The 20441-nt window shown below is 32.2% G+C and overlaps 1 long non-coding RNA gene across 1 annotated transcript; it reads left to right on the top strand.

The window, feature by feature from the left end:
- Window positions 1–5015: 5015 nt before the first annotated feature.
- Window positions 5016–19832, top strand: LOC120352636. Its single transcript, XR_005571987.1, has 3 exons — window positions 5016–5084; window positions 17643–17801; window positions 19678–19832. It is a non-coding gene; the product is annotated as an uncharacterized LOC120352636 (long non-coding RNA).
- The last annotated feature ends 609 nt before the right edge of the window (window positions 19833–20441 follow it).

Genomic DNA, 20441 nt, shown 5'->3' with positions numbered 1-20441 from the left:
ATTGACTGAACCATTCACAAAATAGTCATAATTATTAGGTAGTAGGTCTACTGCACTGAAAATTTGATTTTTGATAGACTATTTTTTTGAATGAATGGTGAGAAAAATAAATTATGAATTAGGCTTGTATGTAATGGGAAAAATGTCTATGCTATTATAGCCTATGCAATGGGAAAAATGTTTATGCTATTATAATATGCAATGGGGAAAATGTAATAGGCCTATCACTGAAATTCGTCCATTACTGAGTATATATGAAAAATCATTACCGGTACCTACCAATCAATTTTCTATTTTGAATTGGATGATAAATATAATAAAACAAATTTTTAACTAAAGATGGAACTTCCTCAATTTTGATTTCAATAATTTGAATAGTATTTGCAGTAGACGTTGATTCTGATTTCAGATTGTTATAATAAATTTTGACAACGATGATGAAGTAGATAGTGCAAACTGTGAACAAAGAAGTTCAAACAATTATCGCAAAGTTCAATAGTTCAAATATAATTCATTTTCCAATAAAAAAACATGGAAAACTCACGAAAAAAAAATATTCAAAGTTGAATAAATTGATTCATGATAATTAGAAATGAAAGGTCTTGTTCAAGGATAAATAAGCCAACTTCTATGGGATATGAAATTCACGAATCACGTCTGAACTACTGAACTGATTAGCTTGCAATTTTGCATGAAAAATATTCTGAATTAACCAAGGATGGTCATAGGCCTATTTTCATTGTTAATCAATCAATCTAATTTGATAATTAAAACAAATTTATTAAATTTGTGATTCAAAGTTTACGCTACTGAAAAGCCCAACCAAACATGGCACACTCCAAGTGACTCCTCAGCTCAGTTGGTAGCGCCCGCGGTTCATGAATTGAAAGTTGCGGGTTCGAGCTTTATTTTATTTGAATCTTTAACTTTTATGAAGATTATCCAAGTAATTTTGAACAAAATAATAAATAATTATTCATTTTTTGTTTTCTGAACATAAGGAGATTGCATTATTTTACAACACCAATTTTCCCCAGTGCAAAGCACGGGTTACCTGCTAGTTTTTCAATATAATGTTTCTATATAAAGTCATGGCTTGTGGAATTACAATGATAAGAGCATAAGGAGCATTTTGTTGATAAAGAATAAGGCTACTTCATTGCAGGGTATAACCATATGCAGATGTTGATCTCCATAAACATGTCCAGCTCACTTGAGTTGAGAGTGCGTGGCTATGCCGGGGACAAACAAGGGACCGACAAGTTCGGAAATCCCCAAAATGGCTAGACTTTCAGCTCAGAAATAGAGCAGTCGAGTCCCACACAAATTGTGCTTATAGCTTGCAAAGTTTGCTACGCCCATATCTATATATGTCCAAATCTATTCTGCCGTCCTTTATGGTAAAAAGCTCACTTTGGTGAGATTCACATAGATTCATCTAAAGTGCCAGATATTTTATATTTTTCATTTAGTAACCTTCTGAAAGGGTTGGTAAAATTATTTTTCTAAGCAATAATTAATGTGCGTAGCATAATGTATCAAAATTATAGAGTTACAGACAACCGTTTGATTGTCGGAATTTAATTCATGAATTAAATAAAAGCAACCTTCTTTAACTACCTTTACAATCAATTTTCAGTACATACCATACCCTATGGCACTACAGCCCTCTGTGGGCCTTGGCCTCCGCCACGACTCTCCTCCATCCCGGTCGATCCCGATACAACTCTCTCCAGTTTCTCACTCCCATCACTCTAAGGTCCTCCTCCACACCATCTATCCATCTATCTCTTTCTTGGACGACCTCTCCTTCTAGGTCCATCTATTTTTCCATTCAGTGTCCCTCTTGGAAGCCTCTCACCCTGCAGTGCCTGCTCCACCTCAATGCCTTTTCGTCTTTCTTAGTCATTGCCCATGACTCAGAACCATAGCATACAATAGGTCTGATTAGAGTTTCATAAAGCCTCATTTTACTATTTTTACCTAATACTTTTATAGCTTCACTTCAACCATCATCAGAAACTACATTGTCCACAAATTGATATTTCACACAATAACATAAGTTCATGAGATTATGTTCTATGAGAATCACCCACTTCATTTTAGTATTTCCTAGTGGAGAGACGCACATAAGGACACCTCAAGGATCAAAACTGGAAAATGAACAGAAAATACGAGGTTTCGAGGCCACTCTATTTAGCACTAGGAAATTTTGCATAAAGAAATAGGTTCTGGATTTCTCTCACGTATCCATATAATGGGCTATATTAAACAATGAGAACTAAAATATGAATTGCAAGGACCATGTACGGTATGTAGTGACTGGTATAATTAACTTTCCCTTGCAATTTCGTATTATGAACTCAATGTAATGTTATCGCATCACCAACTTATACTATTTGAAAATTGATAGCAAGTGTTTGGATATCCAAATTAGGCTAGCGGACTTGGGCTATAATATTTTTCTGATCTTGAGATGATATGTGATAGGCTAGGCCTTCATGATTTTGATTTCAAGTTCAACTCAACTTGACTATTAATAACTAGGTATTCAATATTATTAAACTCAATGAATAATATGAAGCATCAAAACCCCTCTATTCATTTTGAAACACAGCATATACTCCCAATGCAGATATTACTTTCCCAGCGCGTCCTTCCTGAACATTATTCGCTATAGTATTTGGGATAATATTCAATTTGTTCCAGGTGCTATCAATACCGTACCATACATGTTCGTTTGAAAAATGCCGAAACGAAAACAGAAACCATTACGTTTTGTAGGTCAACGACAAAAAATAGACGTATTGCTGGTAGACTCTCACGAGAAGGAAGTGTTGTAACTGCTGGGTCATTTTCAAATAGTGAAACTGGATGCACAGAGGTATCAGTGTCAGGAAACATTTCAGTTCATCAATACGATACATCAGATACTAATGCTGTTGTGTTCCTTGTAGATAATCATAAAAACGATGTTGATGTAGGCCTAGATGATGATGATGATGACGATAATTCTAATTTACAAATTGATGAAGTGACTAGTGTACAAAAAGATAAGGAGAGTGATGTAGACTTTTCACAAAAACTATCTGCATGGGCTGTAAATGGCAATATAAGTCATTCAGAGATTAATAAGCTTTTGACAATTCCGAGAGAACATCCATGCCACAAGTCATTACCCAAAGATGCTCGAACATTGCTCCGTACCCCAAGAAAATATAGTCCGTCTGTTGTATGTTCTACAATAACTTTAGAGAGAAATAATCAATCAGCTTCAAATGTTGAACCTGTATTCATCGAACCTTTTTACAGGTCAAGTTAGTTGAAAAACAAAATTGACTCACTCCTTCATCCTTTCTCGCGTATGTGAAATATATTCATTAATTACGCGTATGTTACAGGCAGACAATAGACAGGCAGGCAGACGTTAACGGCAGCGAGTTAACATAAATAGAGCTACATTCATGTACAAATTTGCTAAGTATCCTGAAATTGGTAATCCCATTGCCAAACTATTTATTATCATCATAACAAAAATATTTTTAAACAACAAGAAGGTTTGGCAATGGGATCACCACTTTCAGGATACTTAGCAAATTTGTACATGAATGAAGTAATGTTAACTCACTCCCGTTAACGTCTGCCTGCCTGTCTATTGTCTGTCTGTAACATACGCGTAATTAATAATACTGCTTGTTTCAGCAGTTGCTATGACGTTGACTAATTTGCTATGACAATTTTTTTTCAAAGTGTGAAATTCGTGAGTAGAAGCTACCATTAGCTTAAGTGTTAACTATAGCATTAAGTTATTGATTATTCAATGTAGGGACTCATTTATTATTTTTGTATAATTTATTAGTATCTTAAAATATTGAGATCTTTGAAACGGTTTGAGATATCGATGTGCGGGTTTTGCCATTTAATTTTTATTTTGTAATCTTATTGTGAAATTAATTCTTTATCGAAATCATCACATGACCACGTTCCCATTTGAATAATGAAGTTCGATAAAAATGAAGCTGGTTTCTAAATGGTCAATAATAAGACATTGATCTCTTTCACGAAATTTATGTTTAGCATATGCTATTTTCATTGGGTGGGTAAAATAGTAAAACAATTTGACAAATTTTTCATATTCGAGCAATTGATTGAAAAATAAATACCTAGTTTAAATTTATATGATCATTAATCTGTTATGAATATGTTACAGGATCTCCAGTTGCACGTTCCTTGGAGGTGGAGAAGGACATGGAGGGCATGGAGTCATCCATGCCAAGCAGTAGCGATGGAGGGTGCCGTAACTGCACTATGATGAACGGTAATGCAACCCTTGAACTTGACTCAATTACAGAAAATCTAGTCCTTATTGGTTCATTTGTCAGCTGAGAAACACATCAATTCTTTGATTTTCCATGTGCGGTATCCTTAAGCGCAGTTGGAGACACAGAAATTATGAAGTTTGTTGAAATTTGATTTATGAAATACTAGTAATTCTGAGAAGTTTGAAAATCAACCCAAACTATCAGATTTTTGAGGGGAGCTACCATTCAGTCAATATTAGTTTTAAATCTCTCATTTAAAATTTTTAATGGCAGCGAACCTGAATATATGTGGAGACAAAACTCCATGAGAGACTATTAAATATTAATTATTGCACTTTAATTATGCATTTTTATCCATCTTGAATTCACCCAAGTGTGTATGTATACTACAAAGTGGGTATTTAGTTTCCATATGCACCTGCTATAATCCGTTCATTTTGTTTAATTTTGTTCATCAATTATAAAATAAGTAATTTCTCAACTTTCATTTTCAGATAAATTGGAGAATATGCAAAAATCATTGAACTCCATGTTGGCCAGTGTGGACCGGAAATGGGAGATCATCCGCCTGGAAACGAGGGAGATGAGGGAAGCAACAGAGGCTATTTTGAAATTGAACTCTAATAAAATAGGCTTCTCAAATCCCTCAATCGAAAAAGAAGAGAGGGAAGAATTCGAAAAAATGTTGCCTATATTCACAACCTGGATGAGTTCCTTGGTCTGGAGGAGAAACTGAAAGAGGAGAGCCAAAGGAATTTGTTGGTGAGTCAACCCCGTTTCACACATTACAGTTTTTGGACGTCCGGTTTTCTGTTTTCTTTATAAATCTTAATAGATTGAATGAAGCTTGGAAAACATTATGATGTGCGCGAGACACATCATGTTCTTGGCAAGTTCTGTTCATTCTAGTAAAATATATAAAGATAACAAAAAACTTCACGTCCAAAAACGAGGCTATCTTTGAAAATCACTTCATTTCAATGTATATTATTTTGAGCTTCATCAATAATTTTACACAAATTTGAGGTTCGAATAATGAAGAATGACAGTAGAATATACAAAATATTCATATACATTTCTCTGATGAATATATTATTTCTCTTGTTTTACAAGGACCTGTAATTTGCAAAATAGATTACTGACTATTGAGTTAGAAATCCTCCCCCTCACAACACACAGAATTATATTTTTAGAAAGGTGAGCAAGGATTAAATGTTACAATATCGGGGCACCGAGCTTCACTCGTTATTTATTTATTGATAAGCAGAACACAATTCTTTAAAATAATTGGGGAAGGACTACAGTAACAGGCACAGCCCAAAACTGTTTCCCCCCGAATTTTGATTTATACACTAAATAGTTCAAAAAGTAGGTTATATTCCATGCACTTGAATTCAGGTCAAATTTTCAGTCAAAACATTTGATAATAGAAAAGTTCTAATTTAGATTGTTTACAAACCAAATTGAATAACAAAATAACGTCATACACTAATCACCAAAAACTGTAAAATAATGATCAACTTTGAAAACTCTGATATACTTCAATTTTGAATGATATACCATGTCATGTCAACAGATCAGATATTTTGATAAAGTTGATTGAAATTCCTAATTGATTAAGGCCCGCCGCAAAGTAGACCCATGCTAATTCACGAAAAGCAACCCACGCCGTGGGATGTTTTGTAAACCATTGTTATAGGATTATTCATAATCAATCAGCTGACAAGTGGATAATTCATTGCATGTATTATGAGATGTCTGGAGAAGCCTAGCAGTGGTTTACAAAACATCCCACGGCGTGGTTGCTTTTCGTGGATTAGCGTGGGTGTACTTTGCGGCAGGCCTAAGAGTCACCCAGCAGCTGAGTGCATCTGCTGAAAAACGTTTTAAGGTTGAAGGATTAGAAGAAAAATTAAATTTTTAAATATGTTTTTATTTTCATTATTATCATTTTTGATCAATTATGAATAATTTTACCTTTCAAACCCTCAAGGTTTCTTTATCTTTTAGGTCGTGTTTATATTTTACAGCTGGCCATACGTCAGTTTATGCATTTTGGGGGTGAGATATTTTGATTTTCCACAGACGCACTCGCTCACTCACTTATTATCCAAAGACGACGAGAGTCTCAGCTGTTTTTCTAAAGATGAATTATCCTTTTACTGTCCTTCAGCGAGTTTTCCCAGGAGCTAGTCCTAGTCCAAGACCTAGTGCAATCGAATTTTTATATCATAAACCTACTCTGTTCCAAATTTCGTGAAAATCGTTAGAGCAGATTTCGAGATCCTTTTGACATAAATAACCATACAAATAAATAACCAAATATATAAATATATACAGAAATTTCTCGCCTAATATAATAGGATTTAGGTTCACAATATTAATGTCGTTATTGAGGAGTTCTTGTTATATTAAACTAAATTTTCATGTCATTGTTCAAAAATCTGGTGTGGCGCACTCACACAACTTTCCTTGCCTTTATGAAAATTGATCACCTGATGCTAGTGTTCACGCGCATCTCAAGTCCACTTTTCAAAAGATTTGAGCCAGCTGGTGACAGGAAAATAACGCTGGAGACACACGAGGTCTGCTATCTCTTCATAGTGAATGATTTAATAGAATCAACAGTTGCTAACAGTTTGCAATTGAAAAACAAATTTTCTCGAATTTCGAGCTTATTTTCAATTTTAGGTGAAAATGTTACTGAACATTTATTGTAGAGATCCCCATGCTCAATCTTTTCCACTTAAATTTTTGTGTTTTAATTTTATCTGAAGCCTGATAATTGGGAATCTAAAATCCAACTTTGCTTAGGTGGGGCGGAGCTCCTGAAATTTTTACAGATATGAGACTTGTGGCAGTTGATAGAGCTTATCAATGACTATTTTAAGTATAAATTTGATCAAAATCGTTGGAGCCGTTTTTGATAAAATCGCGGAAAACCCTTTTTTTGACAACATTGCCGTGCTACCAATTTCTCCTTAATCGGTTGGAATAGCATTTAACACCTATTAACCTAAGGATAGTGGTCGGCTCCAATGTAATAGATTCTTGATAAATTATGAATGGATCTATCGCCTATGAATGAGAAATCCAGTTTTCAGAGCAAATGAACTTATAATCTTCATGGATAAAATTATACAAATACAAAGAACAATAACTTACAAGTCTAAGCATCTAAAATTAGGTACTACAATCTAAAGTACTTATCTAGTTTATAGTTGAAAAACAGTGGCTATTGGCTTGTATACACACAAACAAACTTTATGGACAAAATAGAACACTATAAATTGTTTAAAACTCAATTTAAAACATAATAAACGAAAATGATTCAGAGCAAAATTTTACAACAACACATAGCCAGCCATTCGTTTCAGAGAAGAAAGAAGCCACCGGAAAAAACTACAAGTCAGAACAAAGCCTGGTTCGGTGTCGATTTTACAGACACGTCACCAAAAAAATTATAAATTACAAGTTTAGAATTCACATTTTATATCTGTTCTCAATAAAACTTTATTTTGAAACTGTTATTTTAATTTTTTATATATATTCTCTATTTAAATAAACTATTTATCTATTAATTCTGCTAACCAAGCCTCGGTGACACCATGGAACAATCATTTATGATAAAAAATTCTCAGTCAAAAATTTGTACGTCTATCGATGACTGTGATATTTACTATAAAGTTCCATAGATCTCGAATTGAAGATTCGATTCCAATGTGAGAAAAAAATGTAATATTACAAATACCCCCCTCTTGACATAAAAAATTTTACTGTTTGAAAATTTAAAGAAAAAAAATTAGATTGACCCTAATGAAAATTTTGAATTGTAATTTTGAGAACAGTAACAATTTTTTTTTTTTTAATAAAAACATTACATGTCAACTATAATTGAAAATTATTATAAAAATTCATCAATAGCATTTGTTATATGTTTCCAAACAATATTTCAAAATATAGAATATCAATATTACTTTTGATTTAGCTTTATAATTTAAAGGAAAATATCTCAACAGAAAGTTTAATATGTAAAGAATAGTTTTTTGAAATTGCACATAAATTTAATAGATAGAAAAATTCAATTTTTTTTTTATTGCAAAAAAAAATTAGTATGTTGAATGAAAAAAATTTATTATTATTATTATATATATATTTTTTTTAAATGAATTGATGAATTGTTACATTTAATTTTCACATAAAATTTCAATAAATCAAAAAATGTTCATTTCTTTCACTATTGACGCGGTTGATTTTATTGATGCACATTTTGGAAAACAGTCCGTTAAGGCACTCAGTATGATTTTCAGTTAAGTGTGACTCCAATGTGATGACGTTAGTGTTGGGCTGATCTGGATGCACGTAGTGTTGGGCTGATACTTGTAGTCGACTGATGCATATCAAACTCGATACAGGTGACATCTCAGTTAGCATTGCCTCATGCTTGTAGTAGACGGCTGCATACCAAACTCGATACAGGTGACATCTCAGTTAGCATTGCTTCATGCTTGTAGTAGACGGCTGCATTCCAAATTCAATACAGAGTCACGTAAATTTTGTATCATATTTGTAATTATACAATGTACATTTCAGGCTTGAAATGACAATGTAATTCGTTTTTTGGAAAAGAGATAGACGCTGCATACAGGATTAATTTAGGTGAGGATTAATTTAGGTAAGGTTTGGTTTTTTGATATTTTCAGCTTTCAAGGTTTAGAGTTCTGCATACAGGAATAATTTAGGAGAGGATTTTTTGAATCAATTCTTTCATGATACTGTGACTGTTATTCTGAATTCAAAGTTGCGAATGTGAACATGGATGGCAATTACCTCCAGGTAATGTAGTAGTGTTGAAGTTTGAGATACAAAGTCAGCAATAAGCATTGGCATTGCTATTGGCGTATGCTTTGGTGTCGGCATTGGCATCGGCGTTGATATTGGCATTGGCATTGGCGCAGGCATTGGCATTGGCGCAGGCATCGGCGTAGATATTGGCGGTGGCATCAGCATTGGCGCAGGCATTGGCGTTGATTTTGGCATTGGCATCAGCATTGGCGCAGACTTTGGCGTAGCTATTGGTGTAGATATTGGCTTAGTTATTGGTGTAGTTATTAGTGTAGTTATTGGTGTTGACATTGGCATAGTTATTGGCTTTGGCATCAGCATTGGCGCAGATTTTGGCATTGGCGCAGGCATTGGCATTGGCGTAGGCATCGGCGTTGGCGCAGGCATCAGCATAGATTTTGGCGTTGGCATCAGCACAGGCATCGGCATAGTTATTGGCGTAGATATTAGTGTAGATATTGGTGTAGGCATCAGCGTAGATTTAGGCGTAGTTATTGGTGTTGATATTGGCGTAGTTATTAGTGTAGGCCGCAGCGTAGATTTTGGCGTAGTTATTGGCGTAGATATTGGCGTAGTTATTAGTGTAGGCCGCAGCGTAGATTTTGGCGTAGTTATTGGCATAGATATTGGTGTAGTTATGTCACACTAGTTCGAAAATCACCCAAATGTTCTTAACACTCTTCATGGCGTTCACTTGTTGCTGATTTCGAGATTCACATGATAACTATTTCAATGTTAATGTCTGTGCTGTACCTGTTATCTTAAAATGCTTATAAACTAAGAAGAAAATCTTGATTAGGCTATCAATACAATCTAATACACATGAAAATTATTTTTAAGTATATATAAAATTGAAATTTGTTAACATCCTATTATACAGTCAGCAATACATAAATTGTGAAATATGGAGATATCAATTACAAATTTTCACTAAAAAAAAATTCATTTCCATCTATTCACTGTTCAAATATCAAAATTTAATCCATTCTTCAAAATAGAAATAGAATTTCATAACACCCTGTATCATTATCAAAATTGTAAAAAACATCAGATCATCACAACAAAAATTAATTTCAATATATATTTCAATAATTTCAGACAATTGATCTTCTATTCACAATCATTTCATAATATATCTGCATTTCATTATCATTTAATATAACATTTCATTTATATCATTTATAGCAAGTTTATTTCACATTTATGATTTATCATTCAGGGTTTCAAAATTATTTAGTTTTAACTTTGTGTTCAAAAATTGTATAAAAAGCAAATTATTTAATATTATTAATCATCGTTTGTTGGATACTATAGTTTATTTCGACTTTTCAATGTTCTAAACACAAACTACATTTCATGACAAAACTTTACTATCAAACATTAAACAAGAAACCATTCAAAACATCAATAATATTTTGCTTCAAAGGCAAACAATATTCATAAGTAATCATCTGCATCTATGGCAATCAACATAAGTAATCATTATTTTTGCATCTATGGCAATCAACATAAGTAATCAACACAAAAAATATTATCTCATTACTGCCTCTCTAAGTCATAACCTCTGTTATTCCTTCTTTAGGCAATAATGGGTTTCCATCTCAAAAAACAATCACATACCAGCAAAATTCTAATCAACAAACCCCACTAAAAATTCTACATACACTCCAGCATCCATTTCAAACGATAATCAATCATATCAAAATTTATAGAACAAACAATTTTAAAAATTTTGAAAAAGATATCAATCACAAAAAACTTTAGAAAAATTTTAACCTTTAACTCATTTCAATTGATAATATAACACAACGTTTTTATTCAATGAAAACATTATTATTCAAGCTAACTTTCATTAATACATCACATATATATGGCTACAGAATTCATTAATACTTTCAATTTTGAAGTTTATTTATTATAACAAAATAATTTATAATTTAAAGACTGTATAATAAGTACAAACATTTCAAGATTATAATACAAAGATGATCAAGATGAATAATGAGTAAATAAGTTCCCTAAAAAATACAAAAAAGAGAAAAAGAAAACTGGGTAAATAAATTTCCTAAAATAACACACATTTTAAAATAAGTGATACATGATGAAAAAATATGCCACAAGCAAACAATTATTTACACTACAATGGATAGATTTTGGAAAAGTTAAGTTTTATCAACAATTTAAAGATTAGGAAAATAAGCTACTATTTTAACTGATTATATATTCAAATTTACCAAATTCATTTACATATTTCTCAACAACTTTTACTAAATTATGAGCGTTAGCCTTAACTATAGGATACAACTTTGTAAACTTAGTAAAGCCATCATGAATAATGCACATCCATTTGTACTTGCCACCTGGTAATTCTCCATAAACATCAATGAACACTTTGTGATGTTTTTTCTCAGAAATTATGGTATGCATTTCTAATAATTTCTTTTCATTTGATGTCTTTACAAGTTGACAATACTTACAGTATCTTATAGTTTTGGTAACAAGTCTGTAACAATCTTTTATGTAAAAAGTTTCTTCAATAAATTTGCATGTTTTTGATATACCTACATGACCTAATCTTTCATGAAATTCAACTATCAATTCTTCATACAGTGCTGAAGGCACACAAACTTTCCAAAAACTATTCTTTCCAGATTTTCTAGTGAACAAAAGATCATCATTTACTTTAAAAAATTGTTGATATTCAAATTACCTGTCTCCAACTTTTCTCTTACATTTTTTAACCAAACATCATCTTTTTGAATTTCTTTGATCTTCTTTACTATCTCGATTAACTTGTTATCACTCTTAATGATATTCAATACCTTGAATTCATTTGAATTTCGATTTTCTAAATTACCTTCATAATCAGTTCTAGAAATGATATCTGGCACAATGTTATCCTTTCCTGCTACAAATTCCCACTCAATATTAAAATTCTGTAATGCAAGAATCCATCTTCCCAAACGACCATGTCCTATCTTACATTTTTTTAAAAAGGTCAAGGCTTTATGATCTGTACGGACAACTATTTTTTGATTACCAAAATAATTTTGAAGTTTCATCAAGCCAAATAATACAGCTAAACATTCTTTCTCACATATTGTGTAATTTAATTCAGATTTCGTTAAGCTTCTGCTAGCATATGCAATGACACAGTGTTCCTTATCTTCACCTTCCTGAAATAACTCAGCTGCAATTCCTACATCACTGGCATCAGTGGCCAAAATGAAATTTTTGTTATAATCAGGATGTTTCAAGATCACACAGTCGATGAACCTTTCTTTAATTTCTTGAAAGGTATCATTATCTTTTTCAGTCCAAATGAATTTATTTTTCTTGCATAGAAGATGCTTAAAACGATTTGTCAAGTATGAATAATTTTTCTGAAACTTTCTGTAAAAATTACAGAGACCTATGAATGACTGCAATTGTTTCAAATTTTGAGGAATGGGAAATTTCTGAATAGCATTTAGCTTAGAGTCATCTGCTTCAATACCATTTTTACTTATAATATAACCCAAATACTTTATCTTATCTGCAATAAATTTCGATTTATTCAGTTTCAACTTCAAATTACTTTCCCTCAACTTATTGAATAATAATTCAATTCGACTGATATGTTGTTCAAGAGATATACTAGAAATGGCAAGATCATCAATATAAGCAATAGTAAACTCACAAACCTCTTCACCTAGCATTTTGTACAAGCACTTGATAAATTCAGAACCACTAATATTCAATCCAAATGGTAGATGTGTATATTGATAAGTCTGTCCAAAAACATTGAAAGCTACATACTTTTTACCATCTTCAGTTAATTTTACCTGATTGAAACCTTGAGTGAGATCAAAACTGCTAATGTAGTTGCACTTATTGAAACGAATGATCAAGTTATCTATTGGTTCAGTTTCTGTAAAATCCCTTATTATGTACTTATTTATTTCTCTTCCATCTAAACATAATCGAATTTCATTATTTGGCTTTTTCACTACTACCATAGGGCTTCTATATTCAGAGCTACCTGGTTCAATGATTTTCTGATCTAACATTTTCTTCAATTCTTTCTTGACTTGATCTCTATACTGATATGGAATCGGATAACTCTTCTTATCTAATTTCACATCATCTTTCATTTTAAGTTGACATAAATAGTCTTTTGCAGATCCAGGACTATCAGAGAAAATATCTTTGTTATTTTCAAATACGTCAATTAATTTGTTTACCAATTCAGGAGATTCATCACTTAACACGCTGTAATCTTAAATTATCAATCTGCTGATTCCATAAAGTATCAAACGTTTCTTGGTCTCTTACTATGTTAACATGAAAAAGTCTATTGTACTTCAAGGTATCCTTTTTTATAAATGGAAAACAACAATCTTTCAATGATATCATATTTTGATTAAAATCAATAATTGCTCCAGCATCTTTTAAGAAATCACAACCCACCAAAATATCTACATTTAAATCTTGAACTATAAGAAAAACTATTGGCAATTCTAACTTACCAAAAAATACCTCTAACATAATCTGTTTATTTACCTTCTTATGTCTCATACCAGTAGCTACAACTATACTTACATTAGGAGCTGGTACTAAGTTCAACTTGAGATTGTTTTTCTTCATTTCATCAACAAGTTTCTCATTAATTACATTTACCTCAGAGCCAGTGTCAATAATCATTTGATATTTCTTATTGAAAATTTGTACTTCTATTTCTGCTAAATCATATCCAGTAGGTGGAGTATTCTCTTGTTCCTCCAATAGTTCATTAAAAATACAACCTATCATGTATGGTTCTTCTTGACAAACAGTTTCAGATTTACTCATAGCTTCATCTACCTGAATTTCTGGAGTATGTACCATATTAACACTTGATGCTTTAATATGACTTTCTTGATAACTAGGCATTACTTCATTACTTAAATTCTCACAACTATTTTCTTGCACATGAATTTGACTGATTAATACTGGCTTTCTTACTTCAAACCTGTTTGAAGTTTCAGAATCAAAATTTATTTTATTCATGTCTACAGTTATATCAAAATTTGACCTTTCCTTAACTGGGAGAGCAGGGCTGTCGTTTCGTCGTCCCATTATTAGTTTAAAGGAGCATTATGTCTTGGACGATTTGCGTTTGTCTGATTTGAAGTTTGAGCAGGCATATAACCTGGCGGTGGGAAGCTGAAATCTAACTGGTAGTTGTTAGCTGGTCGATTTGGATTTGATTGATTTGAATTCACAAGTTGATGATTTCTATTATCTCTGAAATTATGCTGAAAATTTTGATCTCTATGACCATTATTGTTTGGTCCATTTTGGTACCGTCGATTTTGGAAATAATTCCTACCTCCTTGATACTGCTTATTATTATCATGAAACATCACACCATTTGAATTCTGAGACCTATTTCTATCATCCCTATGTTCACTCTGATGAAAACTTATTGTTTTATTTTGACCTCCAGCTTGAGCATTGTTATGATCATGGGGCATTTGTCTGTTTACTTTGTAAGTGTCAGTATTGTCAAACTCATTCAACAAACAAATAAACTCATCACTAGTCTTAATGTTACGAATAATAGCAGCTGTAGATATGGTTTCATCAAAATGACCTTTCAAAAACTTGAAAATAGTATCTTTATTCAAGGCTGGAATTAGATTCTTAGCAATGTTGAAACGAGAAATATAATACTCAGTAAGATTCTTAGATAAGTTTGGCTTATATCATAGCCACCTCTAATACAAGGCCCCGGCCTACGATATTGCAACATCGCAGTGTAGGCCTAGAATCTGATACATGATTGGTGAAAAAGATCAGCTGGTATTTTTTAAAATATTTTCCACCAATCATGTATTAGATTCTAGGACTACACTGCGACGTTGCAATATCGTAGGCCGGGGCCTTGTATTAGAGGTGGCTATGCTTATATTTTCCAAATCTCAAATCATCTCTAGCAGATGACTGAATGTTGTCTGACCACATTCTAGCAATGAATTTCTCTTTAAATTCTTCAAAGTTATTTATATCAAAACGGATGAAAATCCACCAATCACGATGAGCAAAATTTGAATTAAAATTGTTTTCCAAAATACCCTTAATTTTGATCCAGTTTGTGATTTCATTTCTCTCAAGATACTCGCTCAAGTTTATTAAGAAATGCATTGGATTCTTTTTGTCAATTTGCATTTGGAATTCAAACCTATCGAAATTACTATTGTTACCAGTATGATTACACATCGGTTTTGTTGACATGTTAATTTTATTTATGTTTTTTCTAACCTCAGTTATAGCAGCTGTATTTTCTTGACAATCTATTTTCAAAGAGGATAATACCTTGATTTCCTTGTCTACTTTTTCGTTTAATTCTACAACCTCTTTTTCAACATGCTTAATACTTTCATTGTTTTCTGCATTGATAGCATTTTGTGTCATATTTTGTTGCTCAACTATGATCTTATTTTTATTTACTCTTTCATTAACCTCACTGACCCTATCAGAAACTTGAATGATTTTGTTTTGCATTGATGTTTCTACATCTAACATTGATGTTTCAAGATCATTAGTTTTCTGCTGTAGATGACCTATTTCTTTGTGATTTTTACTTAATATGTATCATTTATCTCTTTCATTTCCCGCTTTGTACTAACCTGATCTAGTCTTATGCTAGCAAATTCTTGCTTCATATCATCAAACCTAGCATTAAACTTAGCATTTTGCTCATCAATCTTATCATTTTGCTCATGTTTCAAATTATCAAATCTTTGTGTTAGGAACTCTATAAGATTTATATCATTTTTAGCTCCTACCATACTTGTTTCATTTGATATTTCTACTACTTTCTCATGACTTGTTACATTTGAAATGTTTTCACTTACAACTACACTATCGTTTGAGTCATTGTTTAAGGTTAGGTCTAAGTCTTGTGATTCTTCATCTAAGTTTTGAATGTTTTCACTGGATAAAACTTCATTATTTTTATTGCTCTCCATCTTGCTACTGCGTAAAAAATATTTACTCATTAGAACCTGAACTTTCTTGAACCGATTTCCCACTCAGCAGCATCTCCCATTCATAATTTATTCATCAAGATATCTATCCTACCAATAATTTTTTATAACCAGGGATATATTTTGTAGTTTGAGTCCCACACCAGGGCGTACCATTTGCCGTGCTACCAATTTCTCCTTAATCGGTTGGAATAGCATTTAACACCTATTAACCTAAGGATAGTGGTCGGCTCCAATGTAATAGATTCTTGATAAATTATGAATGGATCTATCGCCTATGAATGAGAAATCCAGTTTTCAGAGCAAATGAACTTATAATCTTCATGGATAAAATTATACAAATACAAAGAACAATAACTTACAAGTCTAAGCATCTAAAATTAGGTACTACAATCTAAAGTACTTATCTAGTTTATAGTTGAAAAACAGTGGCTATTGGCTTGTATACACACAAACAAACTTTATGGACAAAATAGAACACTATAAATTGTTTAAAACTCAATTTAAAACATTAATAAACGAAAATGATTCAGAGCAAAATTTTACAACAACACATAGCCAGCCATTCGTTTCAGAGAAGAAAGAAGCCACCGGAAAAAACTACAAGTCAGAACAAAGCCTGGTTCGGTGTCGATTTTACAGACACGTCACCAAAAAAATTATAAATTACAAGTTTAGAATTCACATTTTATATCTGTTCTCAATAAAACTTTATTTTGAAACTGTTATTTTAATTTTTTATATATATATTCTCTATTTAAATAAACTATTTATCTATTAATTCTGCTAACCAAGCCTCGGTGACACCATGGAACAATGCAACAATCATTTACGATAAAAAATTCTCAGTCAAAAATTTGTACATCTATCGATGACTCTGATATTTACTATAAAGTTCCATAGATCTCGAATTGAAGATTCGATTCCAATGTGAGAAAAAAATGTAATATTACAACATTTTCGCCAATTTAGCCGCCATCTTGAATTGCATTTGATGGAAATTGTTCGTGTCAGATCCTTTATACTGTAAGGACCTTAAGCTCTCAATTTCAAGTCATTCCGGTATTTGGGAGATGAGATATCGTATACACAGACACACATACACTCATACACACACACACACACACCACACACACACACACAACACACACACACACACACACACACACACACACACAACACACACACACACACACACACAACCACACACACACACACACACACCACACACACACACAGACCAATATCCAAACACCACTTTTTTGGACTCAGGGGACCTTGAAACGTATAGAAATTGGGGTACCTTAATTTTTCGGAAAGCAATATACTTTCCTCACTTACGGTAATAGGGCAAGGAAAGTAATAAATAAATGAATGAAGGGTGAAGTAAGTCTTTTGAACCTTCTGAATAGTAATTTCTGTAAAGGAATCTAAAATCCTTATCCATTACTATTTTCTCTTGTAGGTGGATTTCTTACAAAGGATAGGGGAGGGAATGTGGAGGACGCGGTTCGGAGAGCACTAGTCCGACTGGTTACTAATGAATTGGCCACAAACTTCAGCTGGGAAGGCAGGAAAGGGGAGAGGGCCTTAAACAGCCTTCTGATTATTAAAACCCTGGAGAGTAAGTGTGCTTATTGTTTATAGTTGGCGTAACATGAGATTGGGATTAGGCTCTCCATCCAAGAAATAGGCTAGTGTGTTTTCAGATTTTGAATCCCAATCTTATATTATGTTATGTGAACAATAATAATAGTGTACCTAATAGCCTTTAAGTAAATAAGTAAAATCTCTGTAAAGTTATTTTTGTTTCTCTCACCTCAAAAGTAATGTTATATTGAACCTTTCAATAGAAATGTGCTAGAATAGAATATATGCAAGTTAAAAAAAAATTGAATTGATTGATAGCCACATTAAAATCTCACCTCTTATATTTTATTGCTTGAAATGTTGAAAATGCGGAGAAATATAGCAGTGAAGTTTGCTTGATGAAAATCAGAAGCCTTACCTATGTGGCCATTGAATGTTGAATTTTTGTTAGGTTAGGTCAGTCGAATCCACCATACTCTTGCCAACTCTAAAGCTGCGTTTACACCAAAGTTATTTACAAAATGTTAATAACTTAATCCTTATAGATTTTGTTAGATTGAACATAACTTATCATACACATGATGAACATTTATGTGCAGCCAGACCTAATAACAGCGCTCACACTCACACATTCTGGGACGACACGTCACGGTACGATAGAACAAAAAGCTCTTCGTTTATTTAGGATTTTTTCTAGACATTTTAAATTGATAGATTATTTATTAATTTTTGAAGAAAACATAACAACAGGTCAATGTAAATTACTGAGCGCAAGGTCTACTGTTAACAGTATAAAAAGGAAAAAGGAGCCTCCTTCATACGCCAATATTAGAGTAAAAATCAGACTATAGAATTATTCATCATAAATCAGCTGACAAGTGATTACACAGATGTGTGGAGAACCAGTCTATTGCTGAATTTCCATAAGGTCCATAGTTTCAATCAGGTAATTGTGCGTGAGGTCTACTGTTCACAGAACTACTAGTAATTTTGAGTTCATGAATATAAATATTTTGATTTGCCAAAACAAACATGTTCACATTAACATATTCGAAACCAAAATGCAGACCTGTGGTAGCCTGTACACCATAAATTATTTTACATGATATAAGTCAGCTGTTGTCTTGGTGAACGTGATATTTTTGAGCTCAAAATTTATGTGTTTTTATACAATTATTTTGTAAATTTGAAGTTTGTTTTATGTTTTTACTGAAGTTTTATTATTAAACTATTAAAATTTAAAATTGTTTGTTTTATTCTGAATTGTATATTCAGATTGATGATTAAGGGCTGGTTTCCGAGCTCGGGATTAGGCTAAGTTCTAGACTCTAAACAGCTGGAGTAAGAAAATTGACTTTCCAAAACGGGCCGTAGTCGTAGTCATTATCAAAGTCACATTATTGAATTAAATTTCAACAAACTAGAAAATTGAACCCAAAATAAAGAGAAAATAGTGTAAAGTTTCAGCTATTTTTAATTATTTAGAAATGTTTCATTTCGTCTGAAAAAACGTTTCCAATTATAGAAATGAGAAAATAAAAACTGCGACTACGCCCAGTTTTGCAAAGCTAATTTTCTGACTCCAGCTGTTTAAAGTCTAGAACTTAGCTAAATTCCGAGCTTGGAAACCAGCCCTTAGTGTATAAATAATTGAAATGGACATAACCTACATAATAATTATTTGAAATTAGGAAATTGAAGAAGTTTTGGGCAATAGCCTGTTTTTCTTTTCCGACTCTGTATTGTTTACTCTATCCAATAAATGAATAAATAAATTAATTACTGATATTTTGCGGTAGCCACACAACAATATTATAAAAACCTCTCCATTTTCATACATGTTAAAATGAATGTGCGCGATTCAATGAAAGCTGTGTATAGTAGTAACACATTGTAAAATTCTGTTTCAGAAGTTGTTGCTGCGTCGCATACAGACTTTACCAGCAAGCTGTTTGAAATACGGGTGAAGGAGTGGTTCCGACAGTCTGGAACCAGAATTTATAATCTAAAAAAATCTACAAAAAATAATACGTTTCACTGAATTTATTATTTAAATAAATATGTATTCAAGCTGTATTCTACTGTTTTTTTTTTTTGCTCGCCTTATTACCATATTTTCTCAAATTTCACTGGAAATGCCTGCTCATAATAGTTGTGTGTCCACAATCAAATTTATCATGCAATTCATTCATTAAAACAACCTTGAACCAATAACAGCTAATTATAGACTACATTTTTCTAGTGTTCACTCCACTCCCTTTCATTATATATTAATATAGAGATAATATGTGGAACTCTAATCTATCTAATGAAACCTATGTATCTAATGGGGAGTCTAACACTTGATCTTATCAACTACTGGTTCAAGGTTATTCTATGAAATGGAATTGAATGAAAAATGTTATTGATGATACAAAACTGTGTATGTAAATAATCACACAATAAATGTATCACTCAATACATGAAATACAATTATGTCTTTTCTGTATAGGGCTACTTGTAATATAAATAGAAATACAAATCTCAGTACCCTTTTTTTTAATTATTTTATTATTATTTTAAATAATTCAAAAAAAATATACTGAAATTTGTATTTCTATCCATGGAATAGATGTGTTTGTCAATACATAAATTAGATGTATTAGGCAACATGTATAAATGAGGTACCTCATTT

Source organism: Nilaparvata lugens, chromosome 8, assembly GCF_014356525.2.
Source record: "Nilaparvata lugens isolate BPH chromosome 8, ASM1435652v1, whole genome shotgun sequence".
Lineage (NCBI taxonomy): Eukaryota > Metazoa > Arthropoda > Insecta > Hemiptera > Delphacidae > Nilaparvata > Nilaparvata lugens.
The sequence above is the reverse complement of the archived record's forward strand: the minus strand, read 5'-3'. Positions and strand labels throughout refer to the sequence as shown.